This window comes from Erinaceus europaeus, unplaced genomic scaffold (genome assembly GCF_950295315.1).
Source record: "Erinaceus europaeus unplaced genomic scaffold, mEriEur2.1 scaffold_206, whole genome shotgun sequence".
Taxonomy (NCBI): Eukaryota; Metazoa; Chordata; class Mammalia; order Eulipotyphla; family Erinaceidae; genus Erinaceus; species Erinaceus europaeus.
The window spans coordinates 17566-42138 of record NW_026648004.1 but is presented as its reverse complement, the minus strand read 5'-3'; the positions used below and the strand labels follow the sequence as shown (position 1 = coordinate 42138).

The window sequence follows — 24573 nt, the reverse complement described above, 5'->3', positions numbered from 1 at the left end:
TTTTAAAAGATAATATTGTGTCCTTCGGGACAAAAATGAATGAAACTGGAGGTGATTATGCTTAGTAAAGTAAAGAAGGAAAAGTGAAAGACAGCTACTGGCTGGTTTCACTTCTATGTGGGTTATCGGAAATTGGAACACATGAACTTGTAATAAATAAGTAAACAAATAAACATGACTGTCTCTAAGGTTTTATGAAAACTATGGTGGTTATCATGGAGGGGTATAGAACTTTGGTGACGGATGTGGTGTGGAGCTATAACATGGTAATATTACACTCTTGTAAACCATTATTATTACATCACTAACAAATAACTTTCAAGACAAGGTGCTGATTAGCTGATATCTTTAGCAGAAGAAATGTTCAACTGCTCTATGTCACCATCATATAGGCTAGGGTCCCAGATTGCCCAGAACTGTCCTGATTTTAGTAAGGAAATACTGCATCCCAGAAAACAACTGACAGTCCTAAGGACACCATGTTTGGCTCACATGAGTGTGCAAGGGAAGGAGTTACTGTTTTTCTTTAGCCAGAGTGAGCCTGGTTCTAGGGCTCAGAAAGAGGAGGGCCAGGGTGCCCCAAGGGAAAGGATATGCTGTCCAGGATCAATGGTGAACAGCTGACTAGTAGAAGGGGTATGTCTTTTTCAGGTGGACAGCTATGACAGAATATGAAAGGCTGGGTGGCTGAAACAACACGCATTTACTTCTCACAGTCTGGAGGCTAGAAATCAAGAAATCAGGTTCTTAGTGAGATCTCTCCTCTTGCACTCTCACATGGCAAAGAGAAAGGCAGATCTGGTCTCTTCAGCCCATATAAAGTCGCTAATCCGACACATGAGGGCTCCTCTCTCATGACCTAATTACTCCTCAGCGGTCCTGCCTCCAAATACCATCCATTAGGAATTTGGTTTAAACATAACATGATGCCTCAGCTATGAAGAAAGAGAGAGAGAGAGAGAGAGAGAGGGGAAGGAAGGAAGGAAGGAAGGAAGGAAGGAAGGAAGGAAGGAGAAAGAAAGAAGGAAAGAAAGAAGGAAGGAAGGAAGGAAGGAAGGAAGGAAGGAAGGAAGGAAGAAAGAAAGAAAGAAAGAAAGAAAGAAAGAAAGAAAGAAAGAAAGAAAGAAGGAGTCGGGTGGTAGCACAGCGGGTTAAGCGCACATGGCAAAGCACAAGAATCAGGGTGGGAATCCTGGTTCAAGCCCCCAGCTCCCCACCTGCAGGGGAGTCACTTCACAGGCGGTGAAGCAGGTCTGCAGGTGTCTATCTTTCTCTCCCCCTCTCTGTCTTCCCCTCCTCTCTCCATTTCTCTCTGTCCTATCCAACAACAATGACATCAATAATAACTACAACAATAAAAAAAGGGCAACAAAAGGGAATAAATAAATATTTTTAAAAAGTGAAGGAAGGAAGAAGAAAGAAAGAAAGAAAGAAAGAAAGAAAGAAAGAGAAAGGAAGGAAGGAAGGAAGAGAGAGAGGGAGGGAGGAAGGAAGGAAGAGAGAGAGGGAGGGAGGAAGGAAGGATGAGAGATAGGGAGGGAGGAAGGAAGGAAGGAAGGAGAAATAAAAGGAGGGAGAAATGAACAAAGGAAGGAAAGCACAGGGGGAGAAGGAAGGAAGGAAGGAAGGAAGGAAGGAAGGAAGGAAGGAAGGAAGGAAGGAAGGAAGGAGAGAATCTGAGGAGTGGGAGAAACACAGAAAGTCCATAATAGCATACTTAGGGACAGAATAGAAACTAGTCTGATCCTTGACAATCTCTCCTACTGACTGATCTCTTTTATGATGATTCTAGGGCAGGAAGTCCACTCGGTTCTTCCTCAAATAAAAACAAAGTCCAGGCTGGTATATGTGGAAGAAAGGAGACAGAAAGAGAGAACTAGAACAGCTGACTACCAAGAATCCAATTTCTGATTTATGCTTGGCACTCCTGTGCTGGGGAAGGTAACAGGGAGCCGGTTACCTTCCTAAAATTTTAGGACCTTCCATCCGTTCCTAAAATCCCTTGTCTTCTGAGTTGGCAAGAACAGCAGTGGAGGCAGCTAGTCTGGCACAAGCCAAGTGGCACAAGTCACCTCAAGAGCAGAACACGAGTTCCTAGATGATGCAGATAAGCTGCCAAAAGCCTCCCTGGCAAGTGCTTAAGGAGGTCTACACTGCATAAGAGCTCAGTGAATGTTGCTGTTTTCAAGCAACTACTCCCCACTGTAACCCAGGCTCTACTCCAGTTCGGACAGATTCACACACCCCCTTCCCCTCTGACACTCCCTCATAATCCCACCCATTGTGAGAGAAACTTGGCCAAGTTTCCCTCTCTGAACATCAGTCTTCTCAACTACCAAGTGGGAAGAATAATTACCCCAACCTCAAAGAATTGTGATGAGCAGTAAATAACTTTGGATATGGAAAATGCTTTGGGTAGGGGGCTGGGAGATAGCTCGGCCAGTAGAGCACACAGTTGACTGTGACTGAGGATCTGCCTTGGAGCCCCTGGCCACCACATGAGAGCACCTACACGCGGGAAGCTAGCTTCAGGAATGGGGAAGCAGTGCTGTGGAGTCTCTCCTCTCTCTGTTTCTCTCTCCCTTCTATAGAAATGTCTCTCACTTCTATCTAAAATAAATAAAGAAAGAAAGGAAGGAAGGAACAGTAGAAATATGCAGGTATGGGGTATGCAGACTCTGATGGCAATAATAATAACTTTTTAAAAATAAAATGCTTTGGACATAGCAATTGTTTGGTAAGTGGTCATTGTTGTCTTTACTACTGGGCTATTGGAAAAAGTCATGACATACTTTTTCTATGTTTTTCTATGCAAAAATGTGTCATGGCTTTTGCATGCATCCAGGATATGAAGAAGGGAAGAGGGAGGAAATGTCCTCCACTCTCTGCTCAAACCTCCCCAAAAGCTAAAGATCCCAGTTCCAAATCCTATCAGTTTTTCCTCAAAGCCTGTAACTACTTATTTCTCCCTTGGGCTCAGGAGCACAGGACATAAATCCAATAATATTTTAGAGGTACGTAAAAAGAGTTTGATTTCATTTCCCCTGATTTTCCACTCTTCTTCTTCATGAGCTCAAGCCTGTCTTAGATGCCCCCCATAAGTGAAAGTATGCGGTATTTGTCCTCCTGTGTGGCTGACCTGTTTCACTAAGCTTAATGTCTTTGAGATTCAGCCTCAGTACATACTACAGAATTTCAATTTATTGTAAGATCAGATAAGGAATTGACTTTTAGCACACACAGAAATGTTTCACTTATACTCATCAGAAATAAATGAATTTTTTCAGTCCACAAACACCTCTGCTCGTGAGAAGGACCCAAGAAGATAGCCAAGTTTAGAGACACAGTTGTAACCTGTGCCCTCTTTGCTGCATCTCTTCTCCTGTGTCCTGATGTGGGCCCTGTTTGCCTCTCTTTTGGACCATAGGCAGAGCATCCCAGCCCCACTGCCCTAGCCAGTCCCCTAGAATCCCCACATTCAGCCTCACAGAGCAGACAGCAACATCTGCCAACATCACAAATCTAACCATGTCTCCTTGCTGGTGAAAACTTTCATAAACTCCCCCAAGGGGACAAAAACATATAGACTCTTCAACAGGACAAATTTAAACCCCCTGACACAGTACACATGACCTGGGTGGATAGTCACCTTCTCCTGCCACTCCCCACCATGCACACCAACCTCCCAGCTTCCACATCAATGCACCTTTGCATTTCCACCCATAATGCCCTCTAACCATAATGACCTCTCCTTTGCAAAGTCCCAGCCATCCTTCCAGCTGCCACTCTTCTGGGAGAAACAGCACACGTCTGTCTTGGGGTGGTTTGGAGTGGACAGCTCCTCGGGATCAGGAGTTGTTTTCTTGGTCTCAGTCTCTTGGAGCAGCTGTCTGGCAGTGTTAGCAAAGGCTGACTGTCCTGAGGTCACCTCCAGCATCAGGGCCATCCCTAAACCAGCCCAAAGCCAGGCACCTGCAGCCCTGTGGTTTCCAAGTGCCCAGGGATGCTCTCTGACCCTGCCCATGTAGCAATTTTGTGTAGATGGGCTGGAGGGTGGGGGAGAGAAAGGCAGGCAGATCAGCCCTAGGTGGGCAGAATTGAGGTTTTCAACCTCAGCACATGCTTCAGAAGTCATCAGTCAGTTAGAACTAGAGGGAGACTTCCATTCCCAAGAAAAATCTCAGCATGGGGGTGGGGGAAAAGGTGGCATGTTCAGAAAACTGGCAGAGACCCAAGAGAGCTGTTTCTGCCTTTGTCTGCAAGGGACTGTACACTCTCTGCACCTCAGTTTCCCAATCTGTTAAGGATGGGTTGGGTTGAAACCACTAGAAGAAAAAAGGGTTCTTGCAGCTCTGTCTGCAAAAGCTCGTCTAGAGCCTCCCCCATCAGCTCAAAGCCAAGCTTCCATCACAGAGGGAAGAGTGCCACCTACTGACTCCCGGGCTCCCTCCTGTGCACCAAGCCCAGGAAGAATCAAAATGCTCAAGCTTCAATGTGCACAGTGACCTGCTCCCTCCCTCCCTTTGTACAACGGTAAGCCATCCTCTCACAGGGGGGCGAGGGCCATCCTCTCCAGCCCTGCCAGGGGTCTTTTACTGCACTGCCCCCCAGCCTCTAGGAAGGCTAGGAGCCCTCGAACCCCCTATACAGGAGGACCCAGCACTAGGGTACCTACCCCCAGTTGCTACCTACCCCCCTCACCCTGGGCTGGCGGCTAGAGGTGAAGAACAATGATCCCTATTGTGACTAAATTTCCCCCTGAAGATCTCATTCAAGATGTTAGAGTGAGCGATCATAAAAGGAATTAATAGTTGATTCGCTGTATAATTTCCTAGTTCAATATACTTTAGTGCAGCGACTAAATGAGCCGTCCCGGCCGTTCGTGGGGCCAGATAGCGACTTTATCACTGGGATCTCAGGCTGAGGAATAAAAGCAATTCTTCTGAAGTAATTGCGTCTAATTAAAAGAAACATTTAAAAAGTGTAACCAAAAGGAATTCATTTCAAATGGAAAATTAATGCTGAAAAATAGCCCTGAGCTCTCTTGTCGCAGCTAATAGCCAAGCAGCCGCAGAATAATTAAACTGTTTTGAAATGTCGATACCATCCTCCTCAGAAGATGGGCAAGGCTGAGCACATCTTGGCCATCAGCAAAGGGGATAGCTTCTGAAGGCACAGCCAGTCTCAGGCTGGGGGTCAGCCACAGGCTTCTAGGCAGGGTGAGGACCAGGCCACTATGGACAAGGCTGGGAAAAGATGGTGGTGGGCAGTTCATGAGGACAGCATGACTTATTGGGGTACTCTGGGTGCCTGAGTATCACATTGGGTACTACAGATAAACCTTACAAGTCTTATCAGTAATTATTATTGTAAGAGAAATATATCATCTGTTAGGGTACATAGCTTATCATTTATGAAGTCCTGAGTTCAAGCCCCGAGACAACCATGACTCAACCCCAGGGAAGCTCCAAAGGTGGTGGAGCAAAGTTGTGATATCTCTCTATCTATCTATCTCTATCTATCTATCTCTCTCTGTCTCTCTCTCTGTGTCTCTCTCTCTCTCTCTCTTAGACTGTCTCTATCTGAAATCTTTTTTTAAAGGATGAAAAGGATTAGCCTGTGGCTAGAAGTATGGATCTACTTGCCAGTGCCCATGTTCAGCGGGGAAGCAATTACAGAAACCAGACCTTTCACCTTCTACACCCCATAATGACCCTGGGTCCATACTCCCAGAGAGATAAAGAACAGGAAAGCTTTCAAGGGAGGGGATGGGATATGGAGTTCTGGTGGTGGATATTGTGTGGAGTTGTACCCCTCTTATCCTGTAGTTTTTTTTCAGTGTTTCCTTTTTATAAATAAAAATTAAAAAAAAAAAGAATCAGCCTGTGAATAGTGGGATCACTAATGCATAAGACCCGAGCTCCTAAAAATAAAAAGTAATTCCATCATCAATTATTCAAAAGGAAGATTTCCAATGGCCAGATAAGTCATCCAAAAAATCACAGCTATCATGTAGCCAAGCTAATATTTGAACCCAAGTCCTGCTGGCTCTTATGTACACATTGATTCCACTACACTAAATGGAAGGACTCAACATCAGTCCACTGCTCTCCAGTGCTATGGTTCTCAACTCCCCTCTTGGGGAGCTTTGAAAAAAAAAAAAAAAGGAAAAAACAGTTCTACTCCCAGAGATCAATTTCATTAGTCTAGGGTCATCCTGGACATCAGTACTTTTAAAATGCTGTCCAGGTGCTATTACTGTTCATCTAGATGAAGAACCAATGATCTAAGTCCCAGTCATCTGACACACTTCACCTGGTAGGCACTCTCTGCAATCTTCCCACCTCTGGAAGAGAGATGACTGACTGCTATGCAAAATGGCCAAACAAATGCTTCCCATGCAAAGTTACAGATAGCCTGAAATAGGCTAAGAGACATCAGTTCAGAGCCAGGTACTTGAGAGATGATAAATAAGTGTCAGCTTTCATACAGAGGACAGAAAGAAGTGAGAACCCAAGACAAAATGTCTAACAAGACTTAACTAGCTTCTGACTCCATTAAAAGCTTATAAGAAAGTAAGTCTGAGCAGCTGAACAGTAAGTAGGCTAATAGGGTTATCTTCCACCTTGAATTCAGAATAGGGAGATCATACTAACCTTAGAACCAAACCTTTGCTGAATAAAACAAAACCTACATTTTTCCCAAGTACCCATAGTTGCTCAAACTAAGCTAAGGTTTGCCTGGAATCAATGATTAGAAGAAAAGCTTAAATAAAATAGAAGAGTAATTTATAATCCATTAATTGTTTATATGCTGACAAGCATTTCTAAAGACCTTGGGAACACTTGCAAAGTGGGTTTAAGCATACATCTAAACTTATTTACACCATTATGATGCTTAGGAAACACCTTCTTTATACATATGCAAAGATTCCCCAGCACCCCTTTCTGAACTGCAAATAGATTCCAATTTTCAAAGATCATCAGCAAAGCACCCACCTGCATCAGTAATGACTAAACACCTTAAAAGGCAACCCCTGGGTTTCTAAAGGTGGTGGAGAACTTTGAAACCGAGGGGGGGGGGGGGACCACCTTACCTTTTAGTGGGAATTGAGCTTATGGCAGCCCCAAGATTTTTGCAAGTGAAGCCTCTGGGAGGTGAATATGTTGTGAGGGTGGGGCTTCATAAATGGGATTAGTATCTTTATAATAAACCCCGAGATAGACCCCCCTCAAGCACAGCAAGGAGACGTCTATCTCTAAACAGCAAGAAGGACTCACTAGACACTGACTCTGCCAGAGCCTTGATTATAAACCTGCTGGCCTCCAGAACTATGAGACACTGTGAGAAATGTTTCTGCACCACCTGGTCTGGGGTATTTCATTCAACAGTCACCCAGAGTGACCAAGATATCACCTGCCTGAGTAGCACAGGTGAAGAGCATCTCCAATATTCCCAGGAAGATCTGTTCTGACCTAGTGAAGACAAGGAGCTATACGTGCACATCACTAAGTAACACCAGCCAAGCTGCAAAGACTGTATGATTCCAACTATGTGACATTCTAGAAAAGGCAAAACTATGGAGACAGGAAAAAGAGCAGTGGTTGCCATGGGTTTGGGAATAGGAGGGAGGAATAGTTGGAGCACATGAGGTGTTTTTGTTTGTTTGTTGTTTGCTTTGTCATTAATGACTTAACATTTATTTACAAGATTATATAAAATAAGTTCTCTTCCTCGGTGCTGCCTACAGAGGTGGAGGCCATCTGCTGTTCACCATCATGGCAGCCCTCAGCCCCTTTGTGAAGCCCAAGATTGTCAAGAAATGGACCAAGAAGTTCATCCTGGGGGCCAGGTGGTGGCACACCTGGTTGAGTGCACATGTTACAATGTGCAAGGACCTGGGTTCAAGCCCCCAGTCCCCACCTACAGGGGGCAAGCTTCACAAGTGGTAAAGCAGTGCTGCAGGTATCTCTCTGTCTCTCACCCTCTCTATCCCTCCCTTCCCTCTCAATTTCTGACAGTCTCTATCCTATCAATAAATAAAGATAATTTAAAAAAAAAATTTAAAAGAAGTTCACCCTGCACCTGTCAGACCGCTATGTCAAATCAAGAGAAACTGGAGGAAGCCCAGGGTATCGATAACAGGGTGTGGTGCAGGTTCAAGGAGCAGATCCTGATGACCAATATCCGCTATGAGAGAAGCAGGAAGACCAAGCACCTGCTGCCCAGCGGCTTCCACAAGTTCCTGGTGCACAGTGTCAAGGAACTCGAAGTGCTGCTCATTTGCAACAAGTCCTACTGTGCAGAGATTGCCCACAATGTCTCCTCCAAGAACCAAAAAGCCACTGTGGATCGGGCGGCCCAGCTGGCCAAATGGCCACCAACCCCAAGGCCAGGCTGAGCATCGAGAATGACTGACTGCCCTGCACACCTTGTCTTGTTAGTAAACCACAGACCTGCCTTAATAATAAGAAGAATAAAAGTAACAGTATAATTCAAACTACACCTACCATGAACCTTCTGCACTCCCAATCCCTCCAATGGTAACTGCCATAGTTCTCTCAAAGTCAAAGATACAGGTTTTCCCCGTTTTTATTCACTTCTTCTTGCTCTTTTTTTTTTTTTGCCTCCATTATAGCTGTGCTCAGTGTCTGCCCTACAAATCCACTGCTCCTGGTGACCTTTTTTTTTTCATTTTTTTGTTGTTGTTGCTATTGCTGTTGCTTATTGTTATTGTTTGCTGTTGGACAGGACAGAGAGAAATTGAGAGAGAAGGGGAAGACAGAGGGGGGAGAGACAGATAGACACCTGCAGACCTGCTTCACCACTTGTGAAGCGACCCCCTGCAGGTGGGGAGCCAGGGTTCCAACTGGGATTCTTGCAGGGGTCTTTCCTCTTCATACTATGTGCACTTGACCTTGTGCACCACCACCTGGACCCTTTATTCACTTCTAAAACTATTCCTTCACTTCCTTTCTAAGCCACACCTACACCAATTACAACTTTCCATGTTCTTTCTTTTTCCTCTTCTCTCTCAGAGAAGAAAAACAGTGCCTGACTTCCTTGTGTGTTCTGCAGATTCTCTTGGATTTGTGTATGTTTGTTTGCTTGTTTGCTTGCTTGCTTATTTAGAGACAGAGCCGCAGAGAGAGAAAGAGTGAAGAGAACCACAGCAAAGAAGCTTCTTTCAGTGTGGTGGGGACCAGGCTTGAATCTGGATTGTTCACAGGGCAGTGCAGCCAACTATCCAAGTGAGCTATTTTTCTGGTCCAGTACATGAGACTTTAAGACAGTGACATTCTTAAGTAGGATTCTGCAGATTCAACACCTGCTGAGCCCTTCTTCAATGTATGGAGATAGATGTCTCCCATTCTGTGTGCTCACAGAGCAGATGGGGTGAGGGGGGTCTCTCTGGGGTCTATTTTATAAGGACATAAATAGCATTCACAAGGCGTCCATCCTCATGATATAATTACCTCCCAGCAACCTCACTTCAAATAGTAGGTATACACCACTATGCATGCGTCTGTCTGAACCTAGAAAGTGCACCACGCAGAGTGTGGTCTGTAAACTACAGACCTTGAACCATGACAGTGTAACAATGGTGAGGCACCAGTTAAGGCAACTGTGCCACCCTGGTGAGGGATGTGCATAGTGAGAGAAGCTCCTTTTAGTTGGGACATGTGGGTTCTCTGTACTTCCCATTCAATCTCCTTCTGACCTTAAAATTGCTCTTCAGAAATCAGTATAAGTAGGTCTGAAGATAACTCACACAACAGAGCACACTTTACTATGCTCAAGCCTCCAGGTCTGAGTCCCTAGTCACCACATGGGAACACCCTGCACAGGGGAAGCTTCATCAGTTATGCAATGGTTCTGTGATATCTTTCCTTCTTTCTCCCTCTACCTGGAGAAAATAAGAAAAACATATATCTGCCAGAGTGGTGGAAATGCACAGTCCCAAGCTATAGTGACACTCATTTAAAAAAATTTAAAGGGGCTGGGTGGTAGCGCACCCAGTTGAGCACACATGTTACATAAGGACCCAAGTTCCAGCCCCCAGTCCCCACCTTCAGAGGGAAAGCTTTGAGAGTGGTAAAGCAGGTCTGCTGGTGTCTCTCTGTCTCTCTGTCACTCTCCCTCTCTAGCTCCCCCTTGCCTCTCAATTTCTGACTGTCTCTATCCAATAAATAAAGATAATAAAAATGTTTTTTAAAGTTTTAGAAAGAAAAAATATGAAACAACCAATTTTTCAGCACCTTAGTCCAGAGTGCAAGCCAATAGCAGTATCCAGTTTAGAGAAGAGCCATGGAAGGAGGAGGTGGAAAAGATACATTTGGAGGTACAATCACAAAAATAAGGACAGTAAGGGAGAAGGACGGGGAGGAGGAGGTGGGAGAGGAGGAGGAAGAGGAGGAAGAGAAAGAAAGAAAAAAGAAAGGAAGGAAGGAAGAAAGCAAAGAAGGAAGGAAGAAAGAAAGAAAGAAAGAAAGAAAGAAAGAAAGAAAGAAAGAAGGAAAGAAAGGAAGAAAGAAAGAGGAAAAGTTGAAGCAAAACAAACAACATTTAACTTAGCACCAAGAATCCAGGTTTGGGGGGCGTGGTGTGGGGCTGGGGGGCCCAGGGAGAGGTGCCCCTATTCTTAACCAGAGCCAGCCTAGGACCTAGCAAAGTCAAACCTTTCAGCATGAAAATTTCCCAGCCCTCTGGCTCTCACAGACCCTGTTCTTGACATCTTTATTTTTCCTTATTTGTTCTTTCCTTTCCTACAACCGCAATATGCTCAAATCATCCAAAACTTTCCCTTTATCACAGAACTTCCCTAATTAAGCTAACATTATTAGAAGGTTGGGAAAGAAAAAAAACAAAGCTCCCAAATTTTCTCTGCGTTTCAGTAGCTCTTTAATATGCGAGGCGACAAGAGATGAGCTGCTCCTAATTGCCAGTCCCTGGAGTAGCCAGTCAGAAAATGAATTGATGCATTTTTTCCTTATGAACAATGCATGTAGCACAAATTGCAGTGGCCGTCACTGGAGATTTAATTACAAAATATCATTACTTTCACACATCATTTCAGATTTGGCCTGATCAAATCAAAGTTAGGGCGAGAGGGAAAGAAAACTGCACTCTTAGCAGGTCATTCGTTTTGGGGGTGACTAGAAAGCAGGGGAATGAGTGGCATTGCTGAAATGTCCTCAGGGCCACTGCAGGGACAGCAGCAGCTGCCAGAGACATGAGTGGAAAAGTAGATTGTTGGGGTTCAAGGCTGCAGTGGAGTGGGTTGTGGGAGGAACCAGGTGACAAGAGAGTCAGGACCTTGCTACAGAAATGTGTTTCCTCTGTGACTTCCCGCAACTGATGTCTCCACCTCATTCCTTCCACAAATGTTTGTTGAGGACTTAGCACGTGCCAGATGCCATGCTCAACAGGACGGGAGGCTGAAACAGGGAGTGAACAAAGCGATCTTTGCTTTCACTGGGCTCACAGTTGATTCTCTGGGTGGAGAATCAACTCCACACAGTAGTCTGAGAGACACAGGTAGGGGGAGCTGAAACCAAGCTGAGTTTGAGTCTCAGCTCCATCCCTTAGTGACTGTGTGATCTCAGTCAAGTCACTTAACCTCTCAGTGCCTCAGCGTCCTCAGCTGTAAAATGGAGCCAGTGCTAGTACTTGTCCCACAGTTGTGGTGAGGGTGAGATGATATGATACTTAGAACAAAGCCTGGTACATGTTAAGTTCCATGGAAGAATTTTTAAATAAATAAAAGTATAAAATGGTGATTATAAGAAGCAAAATATGTAGTATTCTGAAAGTCTATGATAAGAGGATTCAAAGTAGTCATGAAAAGCAAGAGATGCTTGAGTTGAAATTCATAGGAAGGGGAAAGAATAATTGAGAACACTGAAGAAGAATGTTGCTAGCAAGAGAGAAGTATGTACAAAGGTCTGTGGCACAAGGGAGCATCTTAGGGACAAAGCTTCCACACTACGATCATCATCTCTGGCATTATGCTATTCCACTGCAGAATACTGTGCCCCAGTATGGTTCCGTAGCCCCCATGTCCACTTGGTCGATTCCAAATTATATTCCTCCATGAGGATCATTTCTGGAACCATCCGTTCCACCCCGGTTCCATGGCTGCCAGTTCTTAGCAACATCGCCCCGCCAGATATTCGTCGGGATGCGGCATCATCTAAGTTCATTTCCCACGTCTACGCTCGACCGGACCTGCCAATATACGCGGATATCTTCGCCCACCCTGTCCAACGCTTGACGTCTCGTCACCCAATCTGGTTCCCTACGCCTACACTGAACTTCTCTGTTCCAGTCTCTTGGAAACAGAGTTGGCAGTCAGCTGAGGTAAAGAACAAACACCTCATCACAGACCCCTGCAAGCATCAACCCGGCTTTGACCTAGCATGTTATGATTGGGCCCTCCTCAATCGCTATCGAACAGGCCATGGCCGGTGCGCCACTATGTTCCATCGCTGGGGAGCCAGAGACGACCCGAACTGCCCCTGCAGCTACAGACAGACTATGACCCACATAGTCAATGACTGCCACCTCTCCAGATTCAAAGGAGGTCTCAAAACTTTACATCAGGCTCAACCTGATGCTGTTGACTGGCTACGGAAGAAGGGCAAACGCTAGAAGAAGAAGGGACAAAGCACAGAACAAAAGGTAATGTGGCTAGAGATGGTGCAAACTCAGGACAAAGAAGTTTTCAGGGTCAATTCATGACTTTGTAGGCCCATAGTCAAGAGTTTGCCATATGTACTGGGGTTTTAGAAATACGAGGGAGATAGCATATTTTCATACAGCAGATTTTCATGCCTGAGGTATTAGAAGTCCCGAGTTCAGTCTCCAGCACTATCATAAAGCAGAGCTGGCCCGTGTTCTAAAAGAAAGGAAGGCAGGCAGGCAAACCAAAGAAAGGAAAGAAGAACGGAAGGAGGGAAGAGAAAGAGAGAGGAAGAGGAAAGAAGGAAGGAGAGAAGGATTGACGGAAGGAAGGGAGGAAGGAAGGAAGGATGAAATATCTCTTACAGCCTGGGTGGTGGCTCTGTGGATAAAATTCTACTGTCAAGCCCAAGGTCCTGAGTCTGATCCCTGACATCACATGTGCCATAGTGATGCTCTGGTTCTCTCTCTCCCCTTCTCTCATTAATAACTAATAAACCTTCAAAAAAGAAAAGGAACAAACGAATGAATAAATGAACAAACAAACTCTGGGGTCTGTGAGATACATCACAGGGTAGGCTATCTACAGTGTTATGCATGCAACCCAGGTTCAAGACTCAGTGCCACATGGGAAGATGGGAAGTGCTGTGGAAATGGGGGAAACTTTGATATTATTCTTCCTCTCCCTCAATATACCTCTCTCTCTCTGTGTGTCTCTCCTTGGAGTTCTGTGAGGCCCTGGATATATACACATACAGATACAGATACAGATACAGATACAGATACAGATACACATACTGTGCTGAAAGTCACAATGGGTTAGTTCTAAGTCCAGCCTCCATCAGACATACATGCTGCTGCTTGTTATCCTTAGAGGCCTGCTCAGCCATTATAACAAGTCTGACTTAACCTGCCAGAGGATGGGAGACTGCATAAAGCAAGAATGAGTTGTCCCAGTCGAGATCATTCATATCAGCCAAAAGCAGCTGCCAGGCAAGGGAACCCCAGCCTGGAGAAGTAGAAGTGTTCAGCCAAGCCCAGTCACCAACAGCAGAGCCATTCAACTCACCCACAGAACTAGAAATTAGATCAACTGTAGCTGTTTTAAGACACTAAATTTGGAGTTGATTTGTTACCCATCAGTAGATATACACATGGTAGGGAGAGGAAGACATGGTGAGAAATGAGGGAGAAAGGACATTATAGGAGGGTAGAATTCAGGCACATCCAGATTGTGTGTGGAGCAATGAGAGCCCCGAGGAGGGAAGACTTGGGTCTGCAGAGAAGATAGAGGAGTCAAAGTCAGGGAGAGGTTTTCCAAAACAGAAAATAGGAGACAATGCCTTTTCCAGGGAAGGCTTATGGGAAGAACCGATCAGACAGGAGAAATAACATGGACCAAGGCATGAATTCATACAATGAGAAGGCTCAGTCGAGAATAGTAGCTTCAGGCTCCTCTGAGACATGAGAGAGGGTAGTGCTAAAGGAGGAGCACTTACCAAGGAGCTAGGAAGAGGCCAGCATGAACTCCGACTGAGACTGCAAAAGATAAGGTGAGGGTTTTGGGAGGGGGAACAGATAGGGATGGCTGGGGGGCACTGGATGGTGGGGGCTGTAGGACAGATAGGGCTGGAGGGTCAGACCCACACAACTCTTGGGAGACAGTATTCTGGAATCCAAGAGACACAGCCATTTCCCCTACTGTGACACTGTGTGACCTTAGGCAGGTCTTTGACCTGGGAGACTCCACAACTAAATAGGTGTAAGAGTCTCAGCATGCCTGCTCAGGGCTCCCACCAAATAGGTCATGAAGTGGAACCAGGCAGATATTCAGCCAGGTAATCTATGCACTTGGATGGGGTAGGGCCACTCTCACAGTAGTAGATGGCATTTGAACATTTGCTTTTTTTTTTTTTTTCCAAAAAGAGATAACACAGTATCAGAGTTTCCCCCAGTGCTGTGGCACTCCCATGTGGTACCAGTGCTCAAACCTGGACCACATGCATGGGAAGGCATGTCTTCTGCAAAGAAGCTCACTATCTTACAGCTTCTTGAATTTATTTAGTTGTTTTGTTTGTTCGTTTGTTTTGTTTTGTTTTGTGCCTCCAGGGTTATTCACTGGGGCTTGGTGCCTGCACTATGAATCCACTGCTCCTGGAGGCTATTTTTTCCCTTTTTTTTTTTTGGCCTTGTTGTTTATCCTTAAATAATTTATTTATCTATCCATCAATCTATTGAGTAGAAATAAAGCATAAGAGAAGGGAAAGAGAGAAAGAGACAGACACCTACAGCTCTGCTTCACCACTTACAAGGCTCGTCCTCCTGCAGGTGGGGACCGATAGCTTAAGCCCAGGTCCCTTTGTATGGTAAGATGCTCAACCAGATGTGCCACCACTCACCCCTCGCCCTCTGCTTCTTTTTAGGTGAACATGATGTAGAAAATCCAGTGCTGTGACCCAGGAATGGCAGTTGTGGGAAGTTCAGTCCACACTGAATACTAGAGGTGATGACGATAAGGGGACAGTTACTGGGATGTGGAAGGAGGAGCCACTGGCAGCAGCTATAGCTCTTGTCTCCAACCAAGTAGGAAGGGAGATAGAGAAAATCATTCACCTCATTCTCCTCCTAGCCTCCGGACTCAGCCACAACTTCTCATGTGTTGAATCCACCAAGAAGAGAGAAGCCAGGAAGCCTATCCAGGATAGTCTGTACAGGCCAGTCACTGGAGGGCCAGTGCGGGTAGCGAAGGTGGACAGTAGACCTGCAGGGGTACATAGAAGACATCCAGAGGGGCAGCAACATGGGTCACCCGAGAGGGGACCTGCCTTACTATGAGTGCAACCCAGATTTGAGTCCCCCAGCATACCCCATGGAAGTACTATGGCACCAGTGCTGGGGTCTGTCTGTCTGTGTACCTGAAAAAGTCTGCCTGGAGTAGTGAAAGTACACATCTTCGTGGTCCGGGAGGTGGCGCAGCAATAAGGCTTTTGGAGCATGAGGTCCTGAGTTCGATCTCCGGCAACACATGTGCCAGAGTGATGTTTGGTTCTTTCTCTCTCCTCCTATCTTTCTCATTAATAAATAAATAAAATCTTTAAAAAATAATAAAAGAAAGAAAGAAAGAAAGAAAGAAAGAAAGAAAGAAAGAAAGAAAGGAAGAAAACATCTTCAAGATCACAAATGCAGGGGTGGGGGAAGGCAGTGACACCCAGCTGAGCACACATATTACTATTCACAAGAACCCCAGGCTCCAGTCACTGATCCCCACCTGCAAGGCAGAAGCTTCACAAGTGGCGAAGCAGTGCTACTGTTATCTGTTTGTCTCTCCTTTCTACCTTCCCTCCCCTCTCAGTTTCCCTCTGTCTTATCTAATAAAAAAAGAAATGAATTTAAATTTTAAAAAAAAGGAAAAAATAGCCACCATGAACAATGGATTCATAGTGCCAACACTGAGCCCCAACAATACCCCTAGAGGCAATACAATTTTTTAAAAGATCTGGGAGTATGGATCGACCTGTCAGCGCCCATGTTCAGCGGGGAAGCAATTACAGAAGCCAGACCTTCCACCTTTTGCATCCCACAATGACCTTGGGTCCATGCTCCCAGAGGGATAAATAATAGGAAAGCTATCAGGGGAGGGGATGGGATAGGGAGTTCTGATGGTGGGAACAGTACCCCTATTATCCTATAGTCTTGTCAGTGTTTCCATTTTATAAATAAAAATTTTTAAAAAATTAAAAAGACCATGGAGGTAAGAAAAAAAAAAAAAGACATTGATGAATGTCCTCTCCACAAATGGGATGAGAGCTTCCACAGGAGAAGCTTCCAAGACCTGTTAAGGAAGAGCCATCTGCACTCTAGTGGTGCCCAAAATGCTGTCTGGGGACCCAAAAGATGGTAGAACTGCTCAGGTTCAGTTCTGCCTAGAGGTTTTTTTTTTTTCCTCTCAGGATTCTGCATTCACAGATTTACCCAACTACAGGTGTCAGATGGGTGAATCTGTGTATGGGAAAACTGTAGCTTTGGGGAAAAAACTATATAGGATTTGAGAGTCTAAGGATTTTAGTCTCTGGGGGTGTCCTGAAAAGAAACCCCATGATACCAAGGGAGATAGATGATTGTAATTAAGTTTAGGGGGAGCCAAAGGTTAGACTTGGGTTTTTGACTAAGCAAGACATCAGTGCCCCTGACCGCCGCATTGTACATGAGTCAACTATTATTCTACTTTTTTTTAATATTTCATTTTATTTATTTATTCCCTTTTGTTGCCCTTGTTATTTTATTGTTGTAATTATTATTGTTGTTGTCGTCGTTGTTGGATAGGACAGAGAGAAATGGAGAGAGGAGGGGAAGACAGAGAGGAGGAGAGAAAGACAGACACCTGCAGACCTGCTTCACCGCCTGTGAAGCGACTCCCCTGCAGGTGGGGAGCCAGGGTTCGAACCGGGATCCTTATGCCGGTCCTTGTGCTTTGCGCCACCTGCGCTTAACCCGCTGCTCTACAGCCCGACTCCCGAGTCAACTGTTATTCTAAGGTTATCTGCCTTTTTACTCTCTATTTCTCACAAGTGTTCCAGAGGCCACAATCACCAGAAAAGGTTATTAAAATATTCCTATGTGAGGCCAGGAGACAGCTTACCTAATAGAGCTCACATGTGTATAATAAGGACCTAACTTTGAGTCTTTGTACCACATAGGAGCCCCCTGCAAATGGAAAACTTCACATGTGGTAATGCTGTGTCATGCTATTTCTCCTTCTCTCTGTCTCTCTTCCTCTTTATTTCTTTCTATGATTAAAATGGGCTGGGGTTCCATAAGAGTGGTAGAATCAAGCAGACACGCAACCCCAGCAGCTATATATATATATATATATATATATGTATACGCATACTTTTTTAATGCATACGTTTTACTGCCTCATATTCAAGTGAGGTCATGTCCCCTTCACAGATGTGAACCAAAACCGTCTCTGGAAAGGAAACCAGAAACTCAAGATTTTCAACAACAATAACAAAAGTCAAACAATGCCTCTCATTTTTCTTCTTTTGGAAAATTGAGGTATTTTCTGTTAAAAAATGTGATTTTTACTGACAGGTAATGGGTTGGTTACTGAAATATGAAATAAATTAATACATTTCTGTACTTTCTGTATTTGTTTTCACTAATCACAGTAAATACTGGTAGGTGCTGTCTATGTTAAAGAAAGTCGTCTGTGGAAACTTAGTGATTATCAGAGAAAAGGGATGGACACAGGAACTCCAGCACTGGGTAAGGTGATAAGTTGTACACATACTTATGTGGGTGTGTAACTGTACCTCTGCAATCAATCTTATAATTTTGTAAATAAATATTAAATCAATACTTATTAAAAAACATAAAAAACTTTCCAGGGTCCTCAATTCGTGTTTAGGTTTATAAAGGGGCACTAAGGCTGACAACTTGGTACTCACTGCCCAAGCAAATTCCCAGAACAATTCTCTGAAGATTTTGCTGTCAGGGAGGAGGGTGTGAGGATCAGAGATGGGGCAACCTGGCTCCAGGTTCATGCTGTTGGGATTCCGACTTGGGCCATGTAGCCCAAACTGCTCACATATACTTCCCCACAACCACCCATGAATCAAGAAGTGAGGGGGAGAGGGCTGGAGAGATAGCATTACGGTTACGCAATGGCTGTCATGCCTGAAGCACCAAAGGTCGCAGGTTCAATCACCAGCAACACCGTAAGCCAGAGCTGAGCAGTGCTCTGGTTTAAAAGAAGGAAGAGGTAGAAGAGAAGGAGGAGAAGGGGGGAGGTGGCAGATGAAAAGGAGGAGGAGAGGAAGAAGAAGGAGGAGAAGGAGGAGGGGGAGTGGAGGAGGAGAAATCATCATTAAGGGGACAGCAGATAATGCAATAGCACCTGACTCTGCCACCTCCTCCAGGGAGAAAAGCTAATGGGGATTGACTGGCTGATCTCAATAGCCAGCTACAAATGGTCCCTATGTGTGGTCATGTTAATCAACTTCTACCAGCCAAGATCTGACCAGTTTGAAAGGTTTATAGCAACAGCGTGGTGCTGATTTATTTCCCCTTAATAAAAAAGTGATCAAGTGAAGCCTACATCTATCATTCTATTTATCACCCGAGATGATTTATGGACTAATTACACTTGCAGTGGTTGCTGGTTCTAAGTATGGATGATAGAAGTGAGGTGAGGTCAGGGCTGACACAGGTAAGTGCTGCCCTGGACACACCCAGCATCAATGCCCTGCATCCAAGACTTGCCATTAATTCACAAGCAAGAAAGAATTGTCACATATAGATGTCAAAGCTCTGAACAAAAGGAGGTGGGAGAGAGGGAGAAGGAAGGGGTTGTCCCGTTCGAGCCATTGCCTCCTTCCTCTCCCCAGGCCAGGAGAAAACAGTGCCATAAACCTTTCTGTTTCCCTTCTGGTTCTCTGGAGAAGAAAGGGACGTTCAGGCAAGACTTACAGGTACCGGCTTGAGGAAGAGAAAGATGTAAAGTCAGCAGCACAACACAGTTAAGAGACTCCATGTTTGTGTAACCCTGTGAGCAGGCCCTTCCTTTCATTCTTTGCTGCCTTAAATAGGGTTACAGATAAAAATGTAAAATAAGGATCAGGCAGTGATGCAGCTGGTAGAGCACACATGTTACAGGTAAAAAACATCACAGCAGTGTCCTATAATGCATGACTCTCCTGGTAGAACACATACTTTGCCATGGTCTTCAATCATGGTTCAAGTAGCAGCACCACACAGAAGCACCATGCACAAAGGATGCTTCATGAGTGGTGGAGTGGTGCTGTGGTGTCTCTGCTTTTCATTTAGCTTTTCTCTGTGTTGATATGATATTGAAAGGGGAAAAAAAATACCGCTGCAGGGGGCTGGGCAGACACGCAGTGAGTTAAGCATCTGCAAGGACCGGCATAAGGATCTCGGTTTGAGCCCCCAGCTCCCCACCTGTGGAGGGGGTCGTTTCACAAGCGGTGAAGCAGGCCTGCAGGAGTCTATCTTCCTCTCCTCCTCTCTGTCTTCCCCTTCTCTCTTGATTTCCCTCTGTCCTATCCAACAATAACAACAGCTATAACAATAACAAGCACAAGGGCAACAAAATGGGAAAAATAGCCTCCAGGAGCATGGATTCATAGTGCTGGCACCGAGCCCCAGCAATAACCTTGGAGACAAAATAAATAAATAAATAAATAAATAAATAAGGGGGTCGGACAGTAGAACAGTGGGTTAAGTGCAGGTGGTGCAAAGCACAAGGACCGGTATATGGATCCCAGTTTGAGCCCCCAGCTCCCCACCAGCAGGGGAGTCGCTTCACAGGCAGTGATACAGGTTTGCAGGTGTCTTTCTCTCCCTCCCTCAGTCTTCCCCTCCTCTCTCCATTTCTCTCTGTCCTATCCAACAACAACGACATCAAAAATAATAATAACTACAACAACAATAAAAAACAAGGGCAACAAAAGGTAAAATAAACAATAACAAAAATAAATAAAATAAACAAATCCTGCTGGGAGTAAGGAGGAGTATGCAAAATATCTCACATGGGTAGTGCACTGCTTTGCCATAAGTGCGACCCAATTTCAAGCCCAGCCCACAACACATTGAAGGAAGTTTCAATGATGTGGACTCTCTCTCTTTAAATATATATATATATATATATATTAGTAATTTAAATTTTTTAAAAAGTCTGCTGGGGAGAGTGGAATCACATAGACACAAATATACTTGTGGTAAAAATTTAGAAAGTATTAATAATCTGGCAGTTGACCTAGGAAAGCACATGTCTTGCCACACATGGGGCCTTGAGTTTAATCTCTGACACATGGAACACAAGGGAAGATCCATGATGGTGGAGTGGTGTGTGGTGTCTTTCTTTTCTCTTTGGCTCTCTCTGGAAAATAAAGAATGAAAAAAATATGCTGAAGGGAGCAGCTGCAGCTGTGTTTCTCTCCTCTCCCGGGTCAACTAGGAATACCAAGGATACCACCTGGGACCACAACAAGACAGGACTAGAACGACTTCAGGAACCCACCAAATAACCAGCGCTGAATGCAAACATGTGTGTCTCATGGACAGAGAGGAGCCTAGGGAGAATGAGGCACCACCTCCAGTCTTTTTCACCAACAAAAAGAAGGCTGAAGGGAGGAGAGGACTCCCCTAAGACTCACCAAATGCAACTATGAGTCTCCATTACTACTGCCCTCAGAATCTGGAGCAGCAGGGGGTGGGGGGTATGCTGAGACCAGGGGACAGAGAACTAACCAGGAACTCAGGAGAAGATCTATACCTCAGTGGCCTAGCGGTGGGGCTGTGAAAGTTTCTTTGCTTAACCACTGGATTGTCTGTGCTCCAGCCTGCTTTATCTCTTGGTCAGAAGTCAGAGATTAAGCTAAGAAGCCTACTTCTAGATTAAAAGCCCTCAGGCTCCCACAGCATACAGGGAAGAAAAAGAACAAAAGAGGCTTTTAAGCCACTGTGCTCCAACTCACGGATTAAAATAATGTTGAAACAACTGTCAATTTCCACAACTGTGAACCCTTTAATTACCTTACTTAGACACAAGTCAAACCAGGCAAGAGTGATCAGTAATTTGAAAAGTACTGAAAGAGGGACCTCATAACATAATATTTAAAATGGATAAACCAACAAGAAGAAATATTGGAAAAGTGAACCAGGACAAGAGTCCAGCTAAAAGCCCCCCAAATGCTGAAGCACAAAATAATGAGGTCAACATCCAAACACTAGTTAAGGAAATAATCAAAGGAGTGAGTAAAGAGTTTGAGAGAACTGTCATCAGAAATGCAGAAACAACAAATGAGAACCTGGAAGAAAACACTAATTATCTCATGGTTATTAGAGAGCTGAAAGCTGAAATAGCTGAGCTAAGAACACAACTAGCTGAACAAGCTAAAACAGTATCAAAACATGGCAACAAAAAAGATGAACTCCAGAAAACAGTAGAGGAGAGAGAGAATAGAATAAATGAGGCTGAAGACAAAATTAGCAAGAACAAGGACAGATTAGAGACAACTAAAAAGGAAGTAAGAGATCTCAAAAAGAGATTAAAAGATACTGAAAACAACAACAAAGGCCTATGGGATGACTTCAGAAGAAATAATATATGCATTATTGGCTTACCAGAAGAAGAAAGAGAGGGAGGGGAAGAAAGCATTCTTCAGGACATAATAGCTGAGAACGTCTCTAGTCTAGACAACATCAAAAACATAAAGGTTCAAGAAGCCCAGAGGATCCCAAACAGAATTAACCCAGACTTAAAGACACCAAGACACATCATACTTAGAATGGAAAGGAATAAGGATAAAGAAAGAATCCTGAAGGCTGCAAGAGAAAAACAAAGAGTCACCTACAGAGGAAAACCTATAAGCTTAGCAGCAGACTTCTCCACACAAACACTACAGGCCAGAAGAGTATGGCAAGATATCTATTGAGTGCTCAATGAGAAAGGCTTGCAACCAAATTCTTGTATCCTGCTAGACTGTCATTCAGACTAGACGGAGGCATAGAACCTTCTCAGACAAGCAGCAGTTGAAAGAATCAACTATCAACAAGCCTTCCCTGAAAGAAGTTCTGAAAGGTCTCCTATAAACAGTCAGACCACCATAAATATGCCCTATATCAGAACACTCTAAAACCCTACAAGAATGGCATTAAAATGTCTTCAGTTGTTGATATCAATAAATGTCAATGGCCTGAATTCACCTATTAAAAGGCACAGAGTAGGAAGATGGATCAAAAAAAATAAGCCAACGGAACCGGGTGGTGGCACACCTGGTTGAGCACTCATGCTACAGTGCACAAGGACCCGGGTTCAAGCCCCCAGTCCCCACTTGCAGGGGGAAAACTTTGAGAGTGGTGAAGCAGGTCTTCAGGTGTCTTTCTGTCTCTCTCCCTTTCTAGCTTCCTTCCTCCTCTCAATTTCTGGCTGTCTCTATCCAATAAATAAGGATAATAAAAAAAAAAGCCAACAATATGCTGTCTACAGAAAACCATCTAACTAAACAAGACAAACACAGACTCAAAGTGAAAGGATGGAAAACTATCATACAAGCCAATGGCCCACAAAAAAAGGGCAGGAACAGCTATTCTCATATCTGACATGATAGACTTTAAAGTAAATAAAATTTAAAAAGATAGGGATGGACACTGTTTAATGCTCAGAGAATCCGTCGTCAATCAAGAGGAATTAACAATTATTAACATCTATGCACCCAATGACAAGCCATCTAAATACAACAAACACCTATTGAAAGAACTACAGCAACATATTAACAGCAACACAGTCATAGTAGGGTAGTTCATCAGTGCACTCTCTCAACTTGACAGATCATTCAGGCAGAAAAATCAATAAATACATGAGTGAGCTAAATGAGGAGATAGATAAACTAGAACTATTGGACATTTTCAGAGTCATTCATCCCAAGAAACTGGAATACACATTCTACTCAAGTCCACATGGGTCATTTCAAGGATAGACCATATTTTAGGCCACAAAGACAGCATCAGCAAATTCAAGAGCATTGAAATCATCCCATGCATCTTCTCAGACCACAGTGGAATTAAACTAACACTTAACAATAAACAGACTAGTAATAGTCCCAAAATGTGGAAGCTCAACAGTACACTACTTAACAACTACTGGGTCAAAAAGGAAATAAAGGAAGAAATCAAAATCTTTCAAGAGTTCAGTGAAAATGAAGACACAAGCTATCAAAATATTTGGGACACAGATAAGGCAGTACTGAGAGGGAAATTCATAGCCATACAAGCACACATTAGGAAACAAGAAAAAGCACAAATAAACAGCCTGATTGCACATCTTAAAGACCTAGAAGAAGAACAAAGGAACCCTAAAGCAACCAGAAGGACAGAAATCACTAAAGTTAGGGCTGAAATCAATAACATTGAAAATAACAAAACCATACAAAAGATCAACAAAAGTAAATGTTGTTTCTTCAAAAGTGAACAAAATCGACATACCTTTAGCCAGACTCACAAAACAAAAAAGGGAGAAGACCCAAATAAATTGAATTGTAAATGAAACAGGAGATGTCACAACAGACACTGCAGAAATTCAACATATCATATGAGGCATATATGCCACCAAGCTAGAGAATCCGGAAGAAATGAATGATTAGCTTGATACCTAGGAACTTCCAAAGTTAAGTAAAGAGGAACTAGATAACATGAACAGGCCCATCACAGCTAATGAAATTGAAACAGTTATCAAAAATCTCCCCAAAAATAAAAGTCCTGGACCAGATGGTTTTACAAATGAATTCTACAAAACCTTCAAAGAAGAACTAATACCTCTACTTCTAAAAGTCTTCCAGAAGATTGAAGACACTGGAATACTCCCCTCCAGCTTCTATGAAGCCAACATCATTTTGATACCAAAAGCAGACAGGGACACAACCAAAAAAGAAAACTACAGACCAATATCTCTGATGAACATAGATGTGAAAATACTGAACAAAATTCTAGCCAACCGGATACAGCAGTATATTAAAGACTGTTCATCATGATCAAGTGGGGTTGATCCCAGGGATGCAAGGTTGGTTTAATATACATAAATCAATCAACATGATCCACCACATCAATAAAAGTAAGACCAAAAATCACATGGTCATATCAACAGATGCAGAGAAAGCCTTTGATAAAATACAATATCCCTTTATGATCAAAACACTACAAAAAATGGGAATAGATGGAAAATTCCTGAAGATAGTGGAGTCTATATACAGCAAACCTACAGCCAACATCATAATCACTGGTGAAAAACTGGAAGCATCTCCCCTCAGATCAGGTACAGGGATGCCCACTATCACCATTACTATTCAACATAGTGTTAAGTTCTTGCCATAG

At 43.9% G+C, this 24573-nt stretch overlaps 1 pseudogene; it reads left to right on the top strand.

Annotated features, from left to right (window-relative positions):
- The first annotated feature begins 7778 nt into the window (after positions 1–7778).
- LOC103112244 (large ribosomal subunit protein eL32-like) lies at positions 7779–8418 on the top strand (annotated as a pseudogene).
- The last annotated feature ends 16155 nt before the right edge of the window (positions 8419–24573 follow it).